The sequence below is a fragment of the Salvelinus alpinus genome, chromosome 32, assembly GCF_045679555.1.
Source record: "Salvelinus alpinus chromosome 32, SLU_Salpinus.1, whole genome shotgun sequence".
In the NCBI taxonomy this organism is placed as follows: Eukaryota; Metazoa; Chordata; class Actinopteri; order Salmoniformes; family Salmonidae; genus Salvelinus; species Salvelinus alpinus.
In genome coordinates, this window is record NC_092117.1 from 4,776,532 (window position 1) to 4,799,365 (window position 22,834).

Consider the following 22,834-nt stretch of genomic DNA (forward strand, 5'->3'; position numbering starts at 1 on the left):
CATAGGTATTCTTGTCCAGATGGGATAGGGCAGTGTGCAGTGTGATGGTGATTGCATCGTCTATGGATCTATTGGGGTGGTAGGCAAATTTAAGTGGGTCTAGGGTAGAGGTGATAGAAGTGAGTGCTACGGGGCGATAGTCATTTCGTTCAGTTTCCTTTGCTTTCTTGGGTACAGGAACAATGGTGGCCATCTGGAAGCATATGGGGACAGCAGACTGGGATAGGGAGAGATTGAATATGTCTGTAAACACAGCTAGCTTGTCTGCGCATGCTCTGAGGACGCGGCTAGGGATGCCGTCTGGGATTTCCTTTTGGGACTACAGAGAGTCAGGACCCCCGTTTTAACGTCCCATCTAAAAGACAGCACCCTACGCAGGCCAATATGCCCTTCACTGCCCTGTGGCATTATGATTTCCTTAGACCAGAGGGAAGTGTGGCCCGTACTTGCTCTCCAACACCACTTCCAACAGCATTTGGTCTCCCAGCTAAGGACTGACCTGGACTGACCCTGCAGCTTCACAGGCATGTCAGCAGTGGGATGCAGTGTGGTATGATGCTGGCAACTTGCAAGCAACCCATCTGACCTCTCACTGCAATCAATGCTTGTCACAAGCAAAATTAAATATCAAATTTGTCACAGTCGTATGTTTGGGCAGGGTTGCAAAAGTCTGCCTAGTGTGCAATTGAGTACCACAGTATGAGTCATAATACTCATCAAATCTAGTGGTAAAACCCGGAAATGTTTCCAATAGTTTTTCCAGCATAATTATTTTTCCACAGGGGATTTTAGAACTACTTCATGTAAGGTCATTGTTTCGTGTAGGCTTACCCTGGTATGACATTTCGATAACCGCGTAAATCTCTCTCGGACAAGGTAACTTTTAACAATATATTCACCTGTAATTACCCACCCAAAATGAAATGCTAATTAGTCACAATGTGGCTATCATACAGAACTACACATCCTGTCGCAAGCTTTGACGTCATCGCTCAAGGCGCAGGATACCTTCATGCCATCCTCTTTGTTATATGTGCCCCACTTTACAGACAACACCCCATCTAACGACTGTGATCTGAGGACTCTCTTTTAGCAGCGACAGAGTAACGCACTTGGCCCTAACCACTGCTCCATAATTGCTGCCCGTCAACCTCCCTCTCCTCATGGTGTGCTAGTTGGGGTTGGCGCACTGTCCAACTGTTGCCTGCCATATCGCTTATGCTGCACCACCGACAGCTCCATGCCAGCCAGGATCCCTGCAAGCCCCAGGTGCCCTTGTTTTTAAAATAATGTCCAGTACAGACAGGGATGACAGGGAGGATAGCGATTGTTCTGGCTCAAGTTCAAAGAGACATGCCATTCCACTGAACCTGCCCTGGAGATGGTTCCTTAGCCACTGAAGATGCTCCTCTGTGGGCTCTTGGGACAGAGGGTTGTAGTCTTCTCCCGGGTACAGGTCCTCCACAGACTGCACCTGGTTGGCCACGGCTGGCTTCCTCCATTCGCATTCCACATTGGTATGGCCGATATTGTGAGCTGCCAAAATAGGTTGCATGGCCACACTTATGAGCTCCACAGATGCATTTGCAAGTGGTAGAGAGAAACCACTGGTCACCTATAGAGACCTGCCAAGTGGAAGGATGTTAAGTACCACATGCCTTCAATGCATGACTTTAAACACCTTGAAATGCATTTGTTGTAAGAAATGTGCTATATAAATAAGGTTTGATTCGATCGATGACATTACATGTTGTAGAATATTTAATAAACTGTAATTTTCACATGAGGATGAGTGCAGTTTTTCCATAAACTTCTAATTGATTACTTGGGATTGTATCACTTGACATATCAATCATATACTGTGGCGGGAAGGATCCTACAAATCAAGACTGTGTGAATGCATGTACCACTCTGAAGACATTAGATCTGTGCCTTTGAAGATGTGTCTCTGGTCATGAAACTACAATACAGGCTGGATGTCAAAACAATCAGCTTAATAAAGTCAATTCTGAATGTCAATAGATTTTTAGATTTATTCTCATCAATAACAACGTTATAGAACTGAGTTATCACTCATTTAAGTCTGGTACCCGGAGTATTCTGATTAATGAGTATATAATTGATTAAGTGGCTCTTTCCTATTAGAAGCTGTATAGAACACATTGTATTGCGAAGATGCTCAAATGAACTTAACAGCGACACTTACTGACACAGGATAAACTTTATCCCTCATGCTGGCCCTGGCCAAACCAGTAAGTCGCCCCTCACTATAGCTGCACTTCTCCATTTTAATGCTCTCATGCTCATCCTTGAAAAATGCCATGTTTGAAATAGACAGGGGCGCAACTTTCACTGGGGACAGGGGTGACATATCCCCCCCACCCCACATTCTGAAATTACATTTTTGTCCCCCTCCAGTTTTAGCATTGGGATGTGATACAAAACGAGGCAACGGTGTGCTTTAGGACCATGCGGATGCCTCAGAGCGGCCGAGGCAACGGTGTGCTTTAGGACCATGCGGATGCCTCAGAGCGGCCGCCTCAGAGTGGACGGCTAGGCTGTTTGGAATGTTTATCCGACTGGATTAAAAAAATAAATAATAATTACAACCAAAGTTGCGCCCCTGGAGGGTCTGGGTGGGAATTTCACGGCTTGGCCCACTTAGGTGGCGCCTCTAGAGCGAGGACCCTCGCCACCGACCCCGGACTGGGGACCCTCGCAGCGGGCCCCGGACAGGAGGTCGACTCTGGCAGCTCCGGACAGGAGGGAGACTCTGGTTGCTCCGGACAGGAGGGAGACTCTGGCTGCTCCGGACAGGAGGGAGACTCTGGCTGCTCCGGACAGGAGGGAGACTCTGGCTGCTAAGGACAGGAGGGAGACTCTGGCTGCTCCAGACAGGAGGGAGACTCTGGCTGCTCCAGACAGGAGGGAGACTCTGGCTGCTCCGGACAGGAGGGAGACTGGCTGCTCCAGACAGGAGGGAGACTCTGGCTGCTCCGGACTAGAGGTCGTCGCTGGAGGCCTCGTGCCATACCTCCTCACTGGAGGCTTTGTGCCACGGATCATCACTGGAGGCTTCGTGCCACGGATCATCACAGGAGGCTTCTTACCATGGATCCTCACTGGAGGCTTCGTGCCATGGAACATCACTGGAGGCTTCGTGCCATGGATCACCACTGGAGGCTTCGTGCCATGGATCACCACTGGAGGCTTCGTGCCATGGATCACCACTGGAGTGGAGAGACACACAGGAGGCCTGGTTCTGGGAGAAGGCACAGGACTTACCAGGCTGGGGAGACATGCAGGAGGCCTTGTCCTTGGCCGAGGCACCGGATACACTGGGCCGTGGAGGCGCACTGGAGGTCTCGAGCAAAGAGCCTGCACCACCCGTCCTGGCTGGATGGTGACTTTGGCCCTGCACGTGCGGGGCGCAGGGACACGAAGCACTGGGCTGTGCAGACGCACTGGAGACAGTGCGCAGAGCCGGTGCAGGATATCCTGGGCCGTAGAGATGTACTGGAGGTCTGGAGAGCAAGGCTGGCACACTCCGTCCTGGCTCGATGCCCACTCTAGCCCGGCCGATGCGAGGCGCTGGGATATAGCGCACCGGGCTAAGAACACGTACTGGAGACACCGTGCGCTCCACCGCATAACACGGTGCCTGACCAGTACGACGCTCGCCACGGTAAGCACGGGGAGTTGGCTCAGGTCTCCTACATGACTCCGCCAATCTTCCCGTGTGCCACCCCAAAAACTACCCACAAACACCAGGTGGGAAAAGGCTACCTAAGTATGGTTCTCAATCAGAGACAACGATAGACAGCAGGCCAGACACCAGGCCAAACACATAGAAATAGAAAACATAGAAAAACACATAGAATCCCCACCCCAACTCACGCCCTGACCAAACCAAAATAGAGACATAAAAAAGGAACGAAGGTCAGGGTGTGACAGAGACACACCATCCGCAAACAATTGAGGGATGGCAACTGATTTCAGTAAGTCAATTTAAATTAATCTGTATAAAAAATGTAAAATAAGATAAAAACAAAAATCTCTTATAGAGAGAATACAGTGTGTTTTTGAATACGGTGTGTTATTTATATTTATAGCAAGATACATATCAAACAATGACAAGAATCTTTGAAGATGCACCTGGGGTAATGAGGGAGATTACTGAGTGTGTTTGGAAATAGTACTAAGTGCATGTGGTTGTGAAAGCTGTGTGATTGTGAGATATGACATATTAAGCTGATTGAAATTTGGATAATGAATGGATTGAAATTATTACTATTGAGATTGGAATTTGGAAAATAAGATCAAAATTAGAATAGTAGGCTGATTGGATAATAAGATGAAATGTGGATATTAAGCTGATTGAAATTTGGAAAACAAAATTGAAATTTGGAAAATAAGATTGAAATATGGATAATAAGCTGATTGAAATATGGATAATAAGCGGATTCAAATGTGGATAAAAAGAGGATTGAAATTGAGCAATAAAGTATTGAGTGAATGAGAGCTGTCAGGGGACTAGCCCACATGTGAAAGAGGTGAATGAATGCCCCCACCAGTTCTGTGAGCTGAGTTTTTTTGTCTGTAACGTTGTCTAGGGTTCTGTCCAACACCGCCAACGGATCTACAGGTAGAGGATAACATGTCTCCAGTCTTTGATAAATTCACCCCCATTAATAGAAGTATAACATATGATGATAGTATTACCATACTAATTGGATTGTACAACCCAGAATGAGTTTGAAATGATGAAGTGTCTGGTTTTATGTGTTGATTTCCCTTACTTCAATAGACATTTGAGGAGTTAAACAATGCTTGCCTTACAATTTCCTCATTATTATCACTCAAGTGATAAAAGGATGGAATGTAAAGGACATTTTACTTAGTGCATCTCGTTTTTTGTTTCATAAACAATCCTTGGTTCCTGCCTGTGCCTGGTAAAGATGGGGGGGGGGGGGGGGGTCATGACCTCCTCCTTTAGACTATTTGGCAGAATGCCCAGAATATGTTCTTTAAATTAAGATAGGAGACGGTGCCAGACATATGCCGGAAACAACGCTATGAACTATACCCATGTAATGTGTCTGTAACCAGTATATAAGGGAACTAAATGGGACTTCCCGGTTAGCGCTCCTGACAGACGTTCACTATGGTGCATCAAGTTTGTCGAAATCTCTCCAGCGCGCTGACAATAAACAATGATTCCTTTAAGATTGACTTGGAGTGTCCCTGTGTAAGAATTTCCACAACAAGAGTAAATTGAGGTGAATAGATTGATTAAACTTGTCACGCCCTGTTCTGTTTGACATGTCTTTGTGATTGTCTCCACCCACCTCCAGGTCTCTGTTTTTTCCTAGCCCTACTGGTTTTGATCTTTGCCTGTCCTGACGCCGAATCCGCCTGCCTGACCACTCTGCCTGTCCTGACCTCGAGCCTGACTATCCCCTGGTACTGTTTGGACTCTGACCTGGTTTATGAACTCACCTGTCCCCGACCTAGCTTTTGCCTACCCCTTTTGGTACAATAAATATCGGTGCTCAACCATCTGCCTCCTGTGTCCGCATTTGGGTCTTGCCTTGTGCCCTTATAAAACTCACCTTGTCCGAGAGATAATTACACGGTTAACAAAACATCCCGCCAAGGTAAGCCTATACCAAACATATACTTAATTTGAAGTGTTTGTAAAATTTACTATGTGAAAAAAGAATGATGGAAAGACGATTGGAACAATTTCTGAGTTTGACCGCTAGATTTTATGGGTATTATGACACATCCACTGTGGGGCTCTATGCAAACACACATTTTACTAGGCCTCTGTTTGAGCTCCAAGTAGTATAGGAGGAACAGCAAGGGAACTCAAAGGTGCCACAGGTAGGCTGTCCTAAAATGCAATTTGGTGTTTAGATTTTATTACCTGACAACGACACTGACTTATTATTTACCCATTGAGCATAACGTAGTTCATTGAGATAATATATAGTCACCATCTTATCAGGATCTATGTACATAACTGTTGTTACCTGCAGCCTAGATACTGTAACAAAGAGTCAGGTGACAGGCTTCTGTGCCACAAGTTATGTCTGAATGTAGGGAAGGTATGGCAGACACTTTCTATACTTAATTGAAGTGCATTTCATTTTCTGACAAAAGAACACCAAACAACAATGGCTTTGCGAGTTTATCACTTCATATTCCTTCAGGTGAGAGCAACATATTGTTGATTTATTTTAATCTTCTTGTGCAAGTTGTCCACAGTCTTTTCACAACTTTTTAGATTTCCTGACAAAGTCAGCATTTCTGTGTTTCTTTTTTCAGAGTTGAGTTTTACTGGAAATGGGAGCCAGCTACATTGTTGAATTGTGAAAGTGCTTTTCATATACCTTTAATGTGAGTACTTTTCACCTCTTTGTTTTGTATTTGCTGTTAACTTCAGCAGAGTGAGATCCCTGTATGGACGAAGACAACCCCAACCTGCCTCTGAGGCCAAGGGACCATCTACCATTCTCTCCACACCACCTGTCTCTTAGAACATGAACTCTCACTACTTTTACACATCACCTCGACCTGCACACCACTTTTACAGATCTATGTATCCCACCGTCATCACCCCACCGATGCAGTGGCCCAACAACTACAGTCTCTACCCTCCATTTATCCCCACCCAGTATCAATTCCCCTTAAACTTGGTCTCCAGGAGCACTAGGGGATTCCAGGGATCTGATCCCAGCGCGTTCCACCACTATCATCAACCTTCTCCCCTGCCCTGGTGGAACTATAGACGTATGTCTAACCCTTACTGGAACTACCATCAGCGCCTGTATGCCAATCTTTCTGCTCCAGTGGCCCCTGTGGCCCCTACTCCAACCAGGCCCCAGAGGTTCCAGAACCAAGGAGGGACCTGGCCCGAGGGCTTCACCCTGAGAGGAGAGCTTCGCTGGGGCAGGCTGGAGAGGGTGTATGGCCCCTGCAGGGAGCTGCCTGAGTTTGTGAGGGAGGACCTGCGGAGGGTGTACGGTACCTACCCCCGGACGGATGTTAGTATCACCTACCAGGGAGGGGAGTACGTGGTGCGAGGGGACACCCATGTTGGGGAACAGGAGTACAGAGTGGAGAGGAGGATAGTGAGGCAGCAGGAGAGTCCTGAGGGGGATAGCATGAGTGAGGTAGTAGAGAAGAGGAGGAGAAAGATGAGATGATTGTACTGGAGGCATGGCTAATAAATGCCAACTTTGTTGACATATGAAAATGTATTTACATAATGTGATGATTTTTCCCATAAGCATTGAACAAAAGTATAACTGTTATATAGTAGTCGCTGTATATTAGTAATGTTAATAGTAGAAATGCTATTGATAAATATTCTACATAAAATGTTACAGTGAAATGCTTACTTACAAGCCCTTAACCAACAATGCAGTTTTAAGAAAATACAACAACAACAAAAAGTAAGAGATAAGAAACAGATAATTACGGTAAAGTGCAAACTCCAGATAAGTAGCATTTGACTGCTTTGTATTAAACGTATTTGTTAATATTCTCCATCTCATTATATGGGGCTACCTCAGGCAACTACAATGCTGGAGTCATTCTGGTCTAGTATTTTCATTAGGTGGTGTGCTACCGTGTACTACTATGATTTCCAGTATCAAGGTTCCCGTAACATTAGCATTAACATAAGCAAGTTTGCTTAAGGAAAGTGCTTTCCCACTCTTGTTATAAACTCCTGTCATTTGCCTCTTATCTCTTACTGAAAAACCCATGCCATGCAGTTAAAACTTCTCTCATAACACGCTGATGTTCTAACCATTGTCTATCATATTAGTAATTTCTCATCTCTTACACTATAACCCTGTGTCATTGTATTAAACCCGGTCCAATCTCTTGTATCTCATCACTCTTGTCACAGTAGACTTTGTCCATCAGCATAGAAATATAATTACTAGAATGGACATTCTCATTCAAGTCAATAACTAGTAACTCTGACTAGTATGACTAGTCATTCTGTTTCTGTCTGTCCTACCAGTCATTGACGTTTATGGACCCTGCTCTTCTCTCTGTCGTCTCCATGACTCCAGGTTCTATGGAACAGGCTTTGGGTCTGAGTCACCTCTCGCAGTATAGAGTGATAAGACATAGCTGTGGCCAGGGTGTGTGGGTTGGGTATGCTGCATTCTATTACTTCACTTTAGAATGTTCCTTGTACTGCACAATTTCCAGTAATATCTATGTGATTGAGCACACATCCTGTTTCTCTATAAATAAGTGTCACGTATGATTTTACAAAACATGGATTTATAATCCTAAATATTAATGAGACATAAAGTGTATTTTCTGAATAGGAAAAGTTTATTCATTTACATGATATGTATACATACAAAATACATACCCCAATTACAGACTTTAACAGTTTATTACAACACACAATGCTGAACTGTAACACGCTGAATACATGTAATCTACAGAAGGACACAATAATGATTTTATTTGAAACCACAAGTTTGCCGTAGAAATCCAGATATCCCATATTCCTCATATAAAAGTATAGGTGATGTCTTATTATGCCGATAAGCAGTGCCTTGCCAGAAGAACTGAGCCCATAGATGACATCTCCAGTAGCCACCATCTATGGAATTCAGTTCTCAGGGCACAACACCTCTCACACCTCTCACTCTCCTCCCATACTGTGTCTTCTCTCTCCATTTAGGCTTTAGCACCTTTCCAATCCATACAAATTGCTTCTGTAACACCTGGCTCAAAATAGTATTTGTTTTCTTTCAAAGAAATAAGGTGCTCTTGTTCAATTGGTCCCATCAGGCAATTTCAATTAAGCATACCTTAACTATTTTAAAGACAACTAATACTATCAAAAACTATTTTGACCCAGGTATTAAACAATAGTGTAGTGAAAATTGTTTCAATACCATAGTTTCCTAGTCTCAATAGCATAGACACTTCTGTGTCTACCTCTCTACCTCTCTACTCTAAGATGTTGACACGTCTTTTAAAACCTCAGTAAACAGAACTGCCCAGGCTCCTATTCAGAATGAGACCCGAGACTGATAAAAGCCAGGGGAACGACGAGCAGTAGACCAGTGGAGACATTGCTCAACCTCTTATCACCCCCCAGCTTCGCCCTGTGGTGACCTTCCCTATTTCTAGAAAAAGTCACTAAGATGGCGACGAGAAGATGGTGATAGTAGATACCAGCACCTCTTCCTTCTAAGAGTACAACGCTATATGGTTGAGCATGTTCCATCTTCATTTAAGACTGAACCATGAGCCTGTTTATTAGAGGTGGTATGAAGTTCATGAATCTAGATCTGTACCTAAGGGTTACGCCTACGCTTAACCTTGCTAAAGAATGTTGAAAGGATCCATCTGCAGCATACAAGATTCCTGGAAGTGTTTCACAACTTCTCTGATGGCAGTTGGCGGGGAGGAAAGGAAATATTTTGTGGTGGGGTGATGCAGGGCCTGATTCAGATCGCACTGAGAGATACTGTACAGCACTGGTCAGTTGCACGCACGCACGCGCACACACACACACACACACACACACACACGCACGGCACTGGTCAAGCCGAGAGATGACTCGTCACATACAACAGTTTCACACAAACCAGGGAGTATTCAGGAAGGTGAAACGTTCAGACAAAGAAAGGAAATCATATCTGTTCTAAGTCGCTTAGTATATCTTTAAATGCCCAATAATAGAAATACATGGTTTGTCACTCATTGTAATCTGAACAATTGAAATTGCTGGAATATAATCCATTCAAATAACTAGAGTCAATATTGACAGTGTGAGTACGGTTTGAGGAACCTTCAGCGTTATCTCCTGGTGGTTTATAGTGTATTCCTGAGTGGGCGCACACGCACACTCAACCAGCTAGCATATTTGGTTCCTTGGAAGTTGTTTGAACATATTTTTTTGGTATCAATTGGCTGTGGGAAAAAAGTTTGTTATTTTGAGGTTTTTGAATAACTTCCTTAAAACTTGTGTGTGTTTCAATTAGACCTTTAATAACACTGCTAGCTCGTTTTGGATCTCCAAGCACAGATAGGACACATAGAAATTCATTTCCTTAGGCATTAATCAAGCAAATAGATTTATTTTTTCATTATGACACGGCAGCAGTGAGATTCAAATCTAGGATCATCTGTCCTCTATCCATGGAATTAGTTCACTGCGCCACCAGGATGGAGCGATCATGCCATATTTTTTTTACGCATACAAAGCTGTTCATTTTAGTCTATTTAAACAGACCCCATTTCAGAGGAAGCTAGCACTCATTAAAAACAGGTGTGGCCACCACACCTGAACACACTTAACAAGATAGAGGGAGAGAGAGAGTTTTGTTCACGCTGAGAACGAAATGTATATGTTTTTAAATAACATTCTTAGAACGTTCTCTGAACGTTACAAACATTTTCTTGTGGTTTTGATGGAAAGTTTTCTTAAAGCTCTGAGAACGGAATGTTAAATAACATTCTTAGAATGTTCTCTGAACGTTACTAAAGTTTTATAGTGGTTTTCTTTAACTTTCTCGGGACAATTTGAGAACATTACTTTCGCGTAGCACCCCGTATTATCGGCATATTCAACAAGGTTTAAGAAATATATTACCTTCAACAGTGTTATCTTGTGATCAAACCATCAATGTTTTGTGATTATTTGTGTTGTAAAAATGTTAGCTAATGGGTTAGCAATTAGCATGTTTGACATTTCAGTGGAAATACTATTACTATCAGCTTTTTGATAAGCAGTTTAGCAAAATAAATTCATCCTGTATTATCGGCATACGGTCCCCAGTTGTTGACCACCTTACTATTTTGTTCAATTACAAAATAAATCTGTTTAATTTTGTTAAAAAAAGAGACACCAACCTCGTATCCGAAGTGTTTACTAGTTGACTAGTTGGCTAGCCTTCTGGTAAAAAAAAAGAACTTGCCTGTCAACTTTTCATTGCGTAGCTCGGTGCGCCCTCCTGTACACTCTTAAAAATTCAGTGTTGTAACCAAATAATGTTTCATTATTTGTTTTACTGATTAATCTTATGTTTTGAGAAAGTAGATAACAGTTTAATACAAACTTTTAAATTAGTATGAATCATTTAGGTCAAAAGTTGGATATTAAATGATGTGTGTGTGTGGTCTGTCGCGCATTCAAATGTTTAAGTATACAACACGTCCCACAAAATCTGTATATGTATAACTTTTTTGAAAACTCTCAAAACCTAACTTACATAAACTGCAATGAAAATCGGTGGTCAGCTAGCTAGAAGGGTGTCCTTAGTCGCAAAACGTACTGTTATTTTCCAGGCCATTTAAATGTTGAGCTCGAGGTGATTTAATCCTCCAATCGCTAGTGAGTGTCCGACGTTAGGGATGTCCTATGGTGGGGGAAAATTTGTTAAATAGAACCATTACAAAAAACCTGTAGGAATTTTTATGCTAAAATACACAAATTCACACAGAAGAACGTTGTTTCTTAACGTTCTTGGAACAATTTCAGAACATGACTTTAAATAGAACCATGAGAAAACCTGTAAAAACCATTACGCTAAAGTTCCCACAGAAAAACTTTTTAAAAAGTTCTCTAAGTTGGGAGAACATTCTTAGAACATTACCAAAATTAAAATGGAATGTAACCATCTTTGAACTTTTAGGAAACTTTCTGTTAAAGTAATAAAATACCAAGAAAAAACATTTTTGTGCTTAGAATGTTCCAAAACCAAGCAACTATCCTAATTACCCAAAAAGGTTGTATACAAAATAACCACAGGACAACCATCAAGCTCTAAGAATTATATGGTTCTCAGAATGTTATGTGCTAGCTGGGTAATATATGCTCAGGAAACTCCAGTCTTCCTGCCAGTCAGCTGAACTGAGCAACAACCGGTTGAACTGCCTGGTATTTAACTGGAATAAAGAAATAGTCGAAATACAGAGGAACTGGCAAGAGAGTCCCAGTGTAGTGGAGATGGTTCGGTGAACCATGCTCACATTATGATTAACCTTGTCTGAGGCCTTGAGACTTGTGTTAGCTCACAGAGCTAATGCCTAGGCTTTAGCTCATTGGGATAACACATTTAAACCCATTCGGTCACTTACTAGGGACTTTTGTTATTAAAAAAGTAAATGTAAAGATAGGAATCACACACATATGGGGTAGACTAAAGCAGAGACAGATTTGGCTACCAGGCAAAGTCCAACACAGTCTCTAATCTCTGATCAACCTCCAGCATCTGTAACCCAGACAGACTAGCTAGTACATAATGTTCTGAGAACCATATGTTTGTTAAAGCTTGGTGAGAGCATGGTTGACCTAGGGTAATTTTGTGTACAACCTTCCCACAACTTTCTGGGAATGGTGCAGGATACCCAGCTAGCACATAACGTTCTGAGAACCATATGTTTCTTGGGTGGGAATTTCAGTTTCCTCATGGTTCTATTTAAAGTAATGTTATCAAATTGTTCCAAGAACGTTATGAAACAACGTTCTTCTGTGGGAATGTCAGTACTTCAGCATAACATTTTCTGCAGGTTTCTTCATGGTTCTATTTAAATTCATGTTCTCAGAATGTTCAGAGAATGATAACAAAAAAACAAATGTTCTATTGTCACATACACTGGATAGGTGCAGTTTTACAGGGTCAACCATAGTAGTACGGCACCCCTGGAGCAAATGAGGGTTAAGGGTCTTGCTCAAGGGCACATTGACAGATTTTTCCCCTTGGGGATTAAAACCAGCAACCTTTTGTTTAGTGACAGCACTCTAACTGCTAGGCTACCTCACAACCAACAACATTCTTCTGTGGAAATTTCAGTACTTCAGCAAAAACATCAAGGACACCTTCCTAATATTGCGTTGAAACAGCGCCACGTGATCTCTTATTCCAATACAGAAATTATACTCACACAGATGAAGACGTTTGTTACTCAAATACTTACATCAGACATAACACTGTCCCATTGATTAGGTACATCTCAGAAATTCTGCATTGTGGCTATCCTCGAAACAATGTTCTTGCTAATAGTGAAATTAAACTCACAATAGTGATATGGCCCTCACCCAACAAATAGTGGTATAGCTCCCATTTTGGCATCTGATATGTCCAGTTAAAACACCATTGAGGATATTCTGTTTCGGTCTGAAATCCTACTGGAGCTGAGCCCATCATCCGCATTTCTCTCTCCACCAGCCTCCGCCGACATCTACCTGTACTGTCCAGACAGGTCCTCACTGTCTTCCCTATCCCAGTCACACCACTCACTGCCTGACATTCAGAGTTGAGACTCGCTTAAATACACTCCCCTCCACACAAGCCTCCCGCTCTCTCTCCCCTCCTTCTGCTTTTCTCTCTTTCTCTGAATGATAAGCCAGGCAGTCACTTCCCAGTAAGGAGGAAATAGTGGGAGTTAGACTCTCACCCACACACAGTGATTAAACAGAGCTGCTTCTGAGGAACTCCATTAAACCAGCCCCCCCCCCACACTTCTCTTCAGAAAGACTGGGGAGGGGCTAGGGGGTGGCTTACTAGTCGACAGTGGCTTCCTCTGTTTGTCTCTTCTTTTCTCTCACCTTTATCTCTCACTTCTTTCCCTGTACTGATCTTGGACCAGGTTAAAAAATGCATGTTGCATGCCTATGAGGGACTGCGTAGTCAACTCCTCTGTCAAATAAAGGAGGGGAGACAAGGGTAGGAGAGCAGGAACCAGTGTTAGAGTATTGATGTGCAGCCTTGGAATGGTCAAGAAAACAGGAATTCCCCCTCATTCCCAGAACAGCTGCCGAGAGTAGGTGATGAGGCACAGGGAAACACTTCTTGCTCTGGTATCTGTGTGTGCTTGCGTGCGGGTGCATTTGAGTGAAAATTAGGTGACTTTTTGAAGTGCACTTTTTTTTAACCTTTTTTAAATGAAGAACAGTCATACTTCAAAAGTAGGTGGCATACAATAAGGTTCCCATTAGACCGCAAAGGTATTCTACAGGGGTGCACATTTTAATTATTGCTCTAGCATTACAAACCTGATTCAAATCATCAAAGCTGAGTTGATCATTTGAATCAGCTGTGTAGTGCTAGGGCAAAAACAAAAATGTGCACCCCTTTGGGTCCCCAGGACCAGCTCTGAGAACCAGTGATCTAGACCAATCTAGACAAGCCTGAAGGCTAAAAAAGAGCATTGTCTCCACTATGTGCATGTCGAAACCCATGATGTCATGGATGAAACAGGGCACTCGAGGCGTAGTGTGTACAAGTGTCAACGAGTGGAACAGATCAGTCATATAGAGATGAATGTGACAGACAGTATATAGATGAATGTGTACACAAACTATCGGTAAGTGAAACATGACACATATGATAACCGGAAAACCCACATGAATCCTTCTTCCTCATCGTGTTATATTGACAGCTACTCAGGTGTAAGCAGCTGGGTGGTTCTGCCTTGTTTGTTATTCTTCCTAGGAAATCCCCCTTTCTCTCCCAAAGGTTTTATTGTGTTTCCCTCCCTTCTCTAGGTCTTTGTTACAGTATTTCCGTGATGAAGCTAAAAAGGGGATTCCACTCTAGCTATACCAATATGTCAGCATGCTTGACTTCTCTTACGCTACATAATCTACCCTGGTTGGTCCCCACTCATAGGGTTACTGTAATAACCCAGTTAGCACATTTGGTTCCTTGGAAGTTGTGGCAACGTGCATTTTCGGTTTCCCATTAGTTCTGGGAACGAAGCCAGAAGGTTCCTGAATGGTAAAACGGTGCAAGAGGTGTCCCTACAGTCCTTGGTTTGATTCTAAGCTGAATCACATCCGGCCGTGATTGGGTGGCGCACAATTGGCCCAGCGTCATCTGGGTTTGGCCGGGGTAGGCCGTCATTGTAAATACGATGTGGTGTTAAAGTCGGCATGTTTTGTTTATTGGTTGTGTGGTGTAAAATTAAAATAATAATATATATTTTTTTTTTTCACCAACAGGTTTTTGCACCACACAACCAATAAACAAAACATACCGACTTCAACATCACAATAAATAGAATACAGTGCCTTGCAAAAGTATTCATCCCATTTGGCGGTTTTTCTATTTTGTTGCATCACAACCTGTAATTTAAATAGATTTTATTTGGATTTCATGTAATGGACATACACAAAATAGTCCAACTTAGTGAAGTGAAATGGAAAAAAAAACAACTGAAAAGTGGTACGTGCATATGTATTGACCCCCTTTGCTATGAAGCCCCTAAATAAGATCTGGTGCAACCAATTACCTTCAGAAGGCACATAATTAGTTAAATAAAGTCCACCTGTGGGCAATCTAAGTGTCACGTGCTCTGTCACATGATCTCAGTATACAGTTGAAGGCGGAAGTTTACATACTCGTTTTTCAACCACTCCACAAATGTCTTGTTAACAAACTATAGTTTTGGAAAGTCGGTTAGGACATCTACTTTGTGCATGACACAAGTAATTTTTCCAACAATTGTTAACAGACAGATTATTTCACATATAATTCACTGTATCACAATTCCAGTGGGTCAGAAGTTTACATACACTAAGTTGACTGTGCCTTTAAACAGCTTGGAAGTTTCCAGAAATGATGTCATGGCTTTAGAAGCTTCTGATAGGCCAAGTGACATAATTTGAGTCAATTGGAGGTGTACCTGTGGATGTATTTCAAAGCCTACCTACAAACTCAGTGCCTCTTTGCTTGACATCATGGGAAAATCAAAAGAAATCAGCCAAGACCTCAGAAAAACAATTGTAGACCTCCAAAAGTCTGGTTCATCCTTGGGAGCAATTTCCAAATGCTTGAAGGTACCACGTTCATCTGTACAAACAATGGTATGCAAGCATCAACACCATCGGACCACGCAGCCGTAATACCGCTCAGGAAGGAGACACGTTCTGTCTCCTAGAGATGAACGTACTTTGGTGCGAAAAGTGCAAATCAATCCCAGAACAACCTCAAAGGACCTTGTGAAGATGCTGGAGAAAACAGTTACAAAAATATCTATATCCACAGTAAAACGAGTCCTATATTGACATAACCTGAAAGGCCGCTCAGCAAGGAAGAAGCCACTGCTCCAAAACGCAATTAAAAAGCCAGACTACGGTTTGCAACTGCACATGGGGACAAAGATCGTACTTTTTGGAGAAATGTCCCACAATGACCCCAAGCATACTTCTAAAGTTGTAGAAAAATGGCTTTTCTTTATTTCAACTATTTTCTACATTGTAGAATAATAGTGAAGACATAACAACTATGAAATAACACATATGGAATCAAGTAGTGACCTTTGCTGTTGTTCTGGAATTGATTTGCACTTTTCCCACCAAAGTACGTTCATCTCTAGGAGACAGAACGTGTCTCCTTCCTGAGCGGTATGATGGCTGCGTGGTCCCATGGTGTTTATGCTTACATACTATTGTTTGTACAGATGAATGTGGTACCTTCAGGCATTTGGAAATTGCTCCCAAGGATGAACCAGACTTGTGGAGGTCTACATTTTTCTGAGGTCTTGGCTGATTTATTTAGATTTTCCCATGATGTCAAGCAAAGAGGCACTGCATTTGAAGGTAGGCCTTGAAATACATCCACAGGTACACCTCCAATTGACTCAAATGTTGTGAATTAGCCTATCAGATGCTTCTAAAGCCATGACATAATTTTCTGGAAATTTCCAAGCTGTTTAAAGGCACAGTCAACTTAGTGTATGTAAACTTCTGACCCACTGGAATTGTGATACATTGAGTTATAAGTGAAATAATCTGCCTGTAAACAATTGTTGGAAAAATGACTTGTGTCATGCACAAAGTAGATGTCCTAACCGACTTGCCAAAACTATAGTTTGTTCACAAGAAATTTGTGGAGTGGTTGAAAAACGAGTTAATGACTCCAACCTAAGTGTATGTTAACTTCCGACTTCAAATGTATAGCCTACCTCTTTCAGGTAATAATTTCAGATTCAATGCAGTTATTAGCCTAATTTTTATCTAATGGATGATGGGCTATGCAAAAGCTTCTAACTTAAAATATCTTGCGCAATATGCACCTGCGCTCTGCTGGCCTCTCACCTTAAAAAATGCTCCTTAGCTCTTGAAGTCCCAGGAAAAACTAGAATAAGAATACTAGAATAAGTTGCTGGATTTCTTTTTTGGGGGGGGGGCATTTCTTATACTAATAGACTAAGCTCTTGTATGCTGTTAACTTTGTAGGCCGCATGTCCTGCACCAGCATCACATGTTCTCTCCCAGGTTTGTGGTTTGAAAGAGGTGCGGAATTCTAGTCCATATAATACAATAATACAGTCCACACTCAAAAAGATTAGCTTACTGGTGCTTGTGTCATTTACTTACCCAAGAGAGCATAGATACATCTATGGGCTTTTATGTTTTTCTGTCATGCGTAATGTGCCTGTATAATATATGTTTTTACTGTGTGTAACTATGGCTATGTATTGGATAATGGCACAATCATTTGGGCATTTTGGGGCTTGGGCTCATAAAATGTATTTAATGTAAGGCTTATTAAGCTCAGGTAGCATCATTCTTTAGTTTTCATGCCGATAAAAGCTCAAATTAAATCGACACATTTATATGCTTCATATACTTCAGAATGACACTTCCGGTTTGGGCGAGAAATACCAGGTTACTCGGGATGGGACATTTGTAAAATATAGGGAAAATATTAAACCCTAGTCTGTAGTTTATTCTTTGGATGTTTAGGGCTGCTGGTGAACCATGATGTGCATTCAGATCCGACCTAGCAGATCTGAAGTTAATTGGGTTTACATCGCATTTTCAACTCTAGGCCTACAGTATATCGTTTTGTCACTAAAAATAGTGCTTAGGTATAGCGAATGTGTCCATGGTATTGGCACGTGGGCTCTAGCCAACAGCTTGCAGATACAGTGCAGGTATAGCCTACTCAATCAAGAGATTATTATGGACAAAAGTGCAAGATTATTTTTATTTGTTAAATGACAGCCAAGCATTGACCATCATATCACCAGAATAAGAACCTCTTGATATTGTTACGTCCGTTGTTGGAATGAGACCAAGGTGCAGCGTGGTAAGCGTACATCTTTCTTTAATTTGATGAATATCAACAACAACAAAAAAATATATAAACGAACGTAAAATTCTGCAGGGCTAGACAGCAACTATGCAAAAACAAGATCCCACAAACTAAGGTGGAAAACAGGCTGCCTAAGTATGATCCCCAATCAGAGACAACGATAGACAGCTGCCTCTGATTGGGAACCATACCCGGCCAACAAAGAAATAGAACACATAGATTGCCCACCCTAGTCACACCCTGACCTAACCAAAATAGAGAATAAAAAGGATATCTAAGGTCAGGGCGTGACATATATTTATTTAAAGGAGCATCAACTTCATCACTGTGTACTTTCACCACCCTGTGAAGTTCATCATAACTTATTTCATCTGTAGCCTAATAAACTGCATGCTTTCCAATGATGTTGTGACATTTTTTATCTGACATGTAGGCTACTTTACTCGCATAAAAAGTTGGATGGAATCCTGGTTAAAGTCATGCCATTTTGAGGATGCTGGAATTATATTCCGGATGAAAGTGCGCGTACCTACAGAAGACTTTTGAAGTAGCCTAATCATATTAAAACATTGTGACTGGATGTGTTTTTGCCACATATAAAAGGTAATACATTTTAAAAGTTAAATGATAAATATGTAGTCTACAGTCGTGGCCAAAAGTTTTGAGAATGACACAAATATTAATTTCCACAAAGTTTGCTGCTTCAGTTTCTTTAGATATTTTTGTCAGATGTTACTATGGAATACTGAAGTATAATTAGCATTTCATAAGTGTCAAAAGCTTTTATTGACAATTACATGAAGTTGATGCAAAGAGTCAATATTTGCAGTGTTGAACCTTCTTTTTCAAGACCTCTGCAATCCGCCCTGGCATGCTGTCAATTAACTTCTGGGCCACATCCTGACTGATGGCAGTCCATTCTTGCATAATCAATGCTTGGAGTTTGTCAGAATTTGTGGGTTTTTGTTTGTCCACCCGCCTCTTGAGGATTGACCACAAATTCTCAATGGGATTAAGGTCTGGGGAGTTTCCTGGCCATGGACCCAAAATATCAATGTTTTGTTCCCCGAGCCACTTAGTTATCACTTTTGACTTATGGCAAGGTGCTCCATCATGCTGGAAAAGGCATTGTTCGTCACCAAACTGTTCCTGGATGGTTGGGAGAAGTTGCTCTCGGAGGATGTGTTAGTACCATTCTTTATTCAATTAGGCAAAATTGTGAGTGAGCCCACTCCCTTGGCTGAGAAGCAACCCCACACATGAATGGTCTCAGGATGCTTTATTGTTGGCATGACACAGGACTGATGGTAGCGCTCACCTTGTCTTCTCCGGACACGCTTTTTTCCGGATGCCCCAAACAATCGGAATGTGGATTCATCAGAGAAAATGACTTTACCCCAGTCCTCAGCAGTCCAATCCCTGTACCTTTTGCAGAATATCAGTCTGTCCCTGATGTTTTTCCTGTAGAGAAGTGGCTTCTTTGCTGCCCTTCTTGACACCAGGCCATCCTCCAAAAGTCTTCACCTCACTGTGTGTGCATATGCACTCACACCTGCCTGCTGCCATTCCTGAGCAAGCTCTGTACTGGTGGTACCCCGATCCCGCAGCTGAATCAACTTTAAGAGACGGTCCTGGCACTTGCTGGACTTTCTTGGGCACCCTGAAGCCTTCTTCACAACAATTGAACCGCTCTCCTTGAAGTTCTTGGTGATCCGATAAATTGTTGATTTAGGCGCAATCTTACTGGCAGCAATATCCTTGCCTGTGAAGCCCTTTTTGTGCAAAGCAATGATGACGGCACGTGTTTCCTTGCAGGTAACAATGGTTGACAGAGGAAGAACAATGATTCCAAGCACCACCCTCCTTTTGAAGCTCCAGTCTGTTATTCGAACTCAATCAGCATGACAGAGTGATCTCCAGCCTTGTCCTCGTCAACACTGACACCTGTGTTAACGAGAGAATCACTGACATGATGTCAGCTGGTCCTTTTGTGGCAGGTCTGAAATGCAGTGGAAATGTTTTTGGGGGATTCAGTTCATTTGCATGGCAAAGAGGGACTTTGCAATTAATTGCAATTCATCTGATCACTCTTCATAACATTCTGGCGTATATGCAAATTGCCATCATACAAACTGAGGCAGCAGACTATGTGAAAATCAATATTTGTGTCATTCTCAAAACTTTTGGCCACGACTGTATATTGAAGCGTTAAGTTCTAGGTGCACGAGGAATAGCCACTTGGATTGTAGAGGAGGAGGAGCTAGTGTTAAGCTTTCCTGAATAACTTTGTCCTGCCTGGAGCATATGCGGCCACATTATTATAGGACAACTTGAGAGAATGATGATCTACAACAGACAGCGCATCAGTGACGGCAGTGCCGTTTAAGATGAGGGAGGACAATTTTTTTTTCATGAACATTACAGCATATTGGATGACTGTCATTCATGTTTCATTCACCCAGTTCAATGTAACATCGATAGGCTTAGGCTACTACATGATACTCGAATTTTCCCTGTACCCATCATGAGGTTGTCTAGTCTAGCTCGTCTATGAATGAAAGTTTACAATGTAGTTGCACACAGGTCGAGAGACACATTTGACAGTGACACACAGGGCAGCAGGTAGCCTAGTGGTTAGAGAGTTGGGCCAGTAACCGAAAGGTTGCTAGATCGAATCCCCAAGCTGACAAGGTAAAAATCTGTCTTTCTGCCCCTGAACAAGGCAGTTAACCCATTGTTCCTAGACTGTCATTGCAAATAACAATTTGTTCTTAACAGATTTGCCTAGTTAAACAAAGATTACATTTTTAAAAACATGGCCGCCTTGCACACTCTTTCTTGCATCTAGCTGATATAGGGTGTAATCCAACAGTTGCAAACGAGAGTTACTATTGAACAATTTCAGGTTTGTTTTTTTACAGAATCAGTGGAATGAATATACACCTGATCACGAGTAAACACAGTTTGCTTTCATAGCTGCCATGTTGTATTCCTTCTCACATCTATGCGCTCTCCTCCTCTCAACTCTTACCTTCGCTTGTGGACTTCAATGCTGTATGTGACCAGGTGAAAAAACCTGTCCAAGCCAAACTGCTACAAACAGCCTACATCATTGTCACCATATTAGCTTTTAATTTATTTAACCTTTATTTAACTAGGCAAGTCAGTTAAGAACAAATTCTTATTTACAATGACGGCCTAACGGGGAACAACGCTCTAACCAGTGCTCTAACCACTAGGCTACCTGCCGCCCCTAAGGTAACGTCATTGTCAGCATGGCTAATAGAACTAACACATAATTATACAATGAATGGGTCTAATCCTGAATGCTGATTGGTTAAAACCACATTCCAGCCGGTGTCTATTTCACAAGTTACCACTGTCTAAATCGATGACGTTAAAATGCCTATTTATTCTGTTCCATCTGACCCTCGCAATCCACTGTCTCATCAGCCCAGCCAAGCATTTTATAACTTCATCTCGACTATAAAAAGCATCTAGACATTATCTCACATTTCTTTTAGACTAAGATTTTGTTTTCGACAGTGGAGATTTGTATACATTTATAATATAATAATATTGTTTCAATTTTGAAATTCGATCTCCACCTGTCCCATAGTAATGAACGTGTCGGGAGTCAGGACGAGACAGATAGGCTGTCCCATAGTAATGAACGTGTCGGGAGTCAGGACGAGACAGATAGGCAGACAGGCAGGCAGGCAGGCAACGGGTTACCGTTTCTCAGTCAGTCGAAATCATGAATCAGCAGGCATAATTTTTTATGGATATAAAGAAATGTCAATTGAAAAAAAGGTAAAAACAAAAAGAAGTGCAGCTAGTTTGCAGTCTTTCCAGCTTCAGTTTGAAGTGATTGTGTTAGCTGTGTTGTTGGCTAGCTCCTCTGAACAACAGTGTCCTGACGAGAGAGCACATTTTCTATGCCAGACGAAATCACGCCTCATTAGCTCATTGTTATGGATGTATCCAAACAAATGTCACTAGAAAACAGCATAAACAAACGCAAATGCGGCTACTTTGCTGTTATTCTGGCTGCAGAATATTTGAATTGACTGTACATTAGCCGTAAACTGGAAGATTTCCAGTGTTGTGTTGGATAGTCATAGCCAGCTAGTTAACATAGCATCCCTCTGTTTGAGCAGAGTGTTTCAGTAGGCTAAACTAGCTAGCTGCATTTTTTTTTAGCAAAGTAAGTGGAAACTGAAAAGAAATTACAATCTCTCTCTCTATTTCTCTCTTGCTTCTTAATTTGTTCAACCATTGTTTTTATCTCTTAGAGTCAACTACTCACCAGCGAGCTAGCTGCAGCTTATGCTTTGAGTTCTAGATACATTCTCTGATCCTTTGATTGGGTGGACAACATGTCAGTTCATGCTACAAGAGCTCTGATAGGTTGGAGGACATCCTCTGGAAGTTGTCATAATTACTGTGTAAGTCTATGCAAGGGGGTGAGAACTATGAACCTCCTAGGTTTAGTATTGACGTTCCTTCCTCTCAGAAGAGGAAGGAAGCTAGCTGTCCTCCGTCTACACCATGGTGCTACCCTACAGAGTGCTGAGGCACTGAAATTCCCACAGAAGAATGTTATTTCTTAACATTCTCTAAACGTTTTGAGAACATTACTTTTAAAAAGAACCACGAGGAAACCTGTAGGAAATGTTATATTGAAGTATTGACGTTCAAACACTGAAGAGCGTTGTTTCTTAACGTTCTCGGGAACA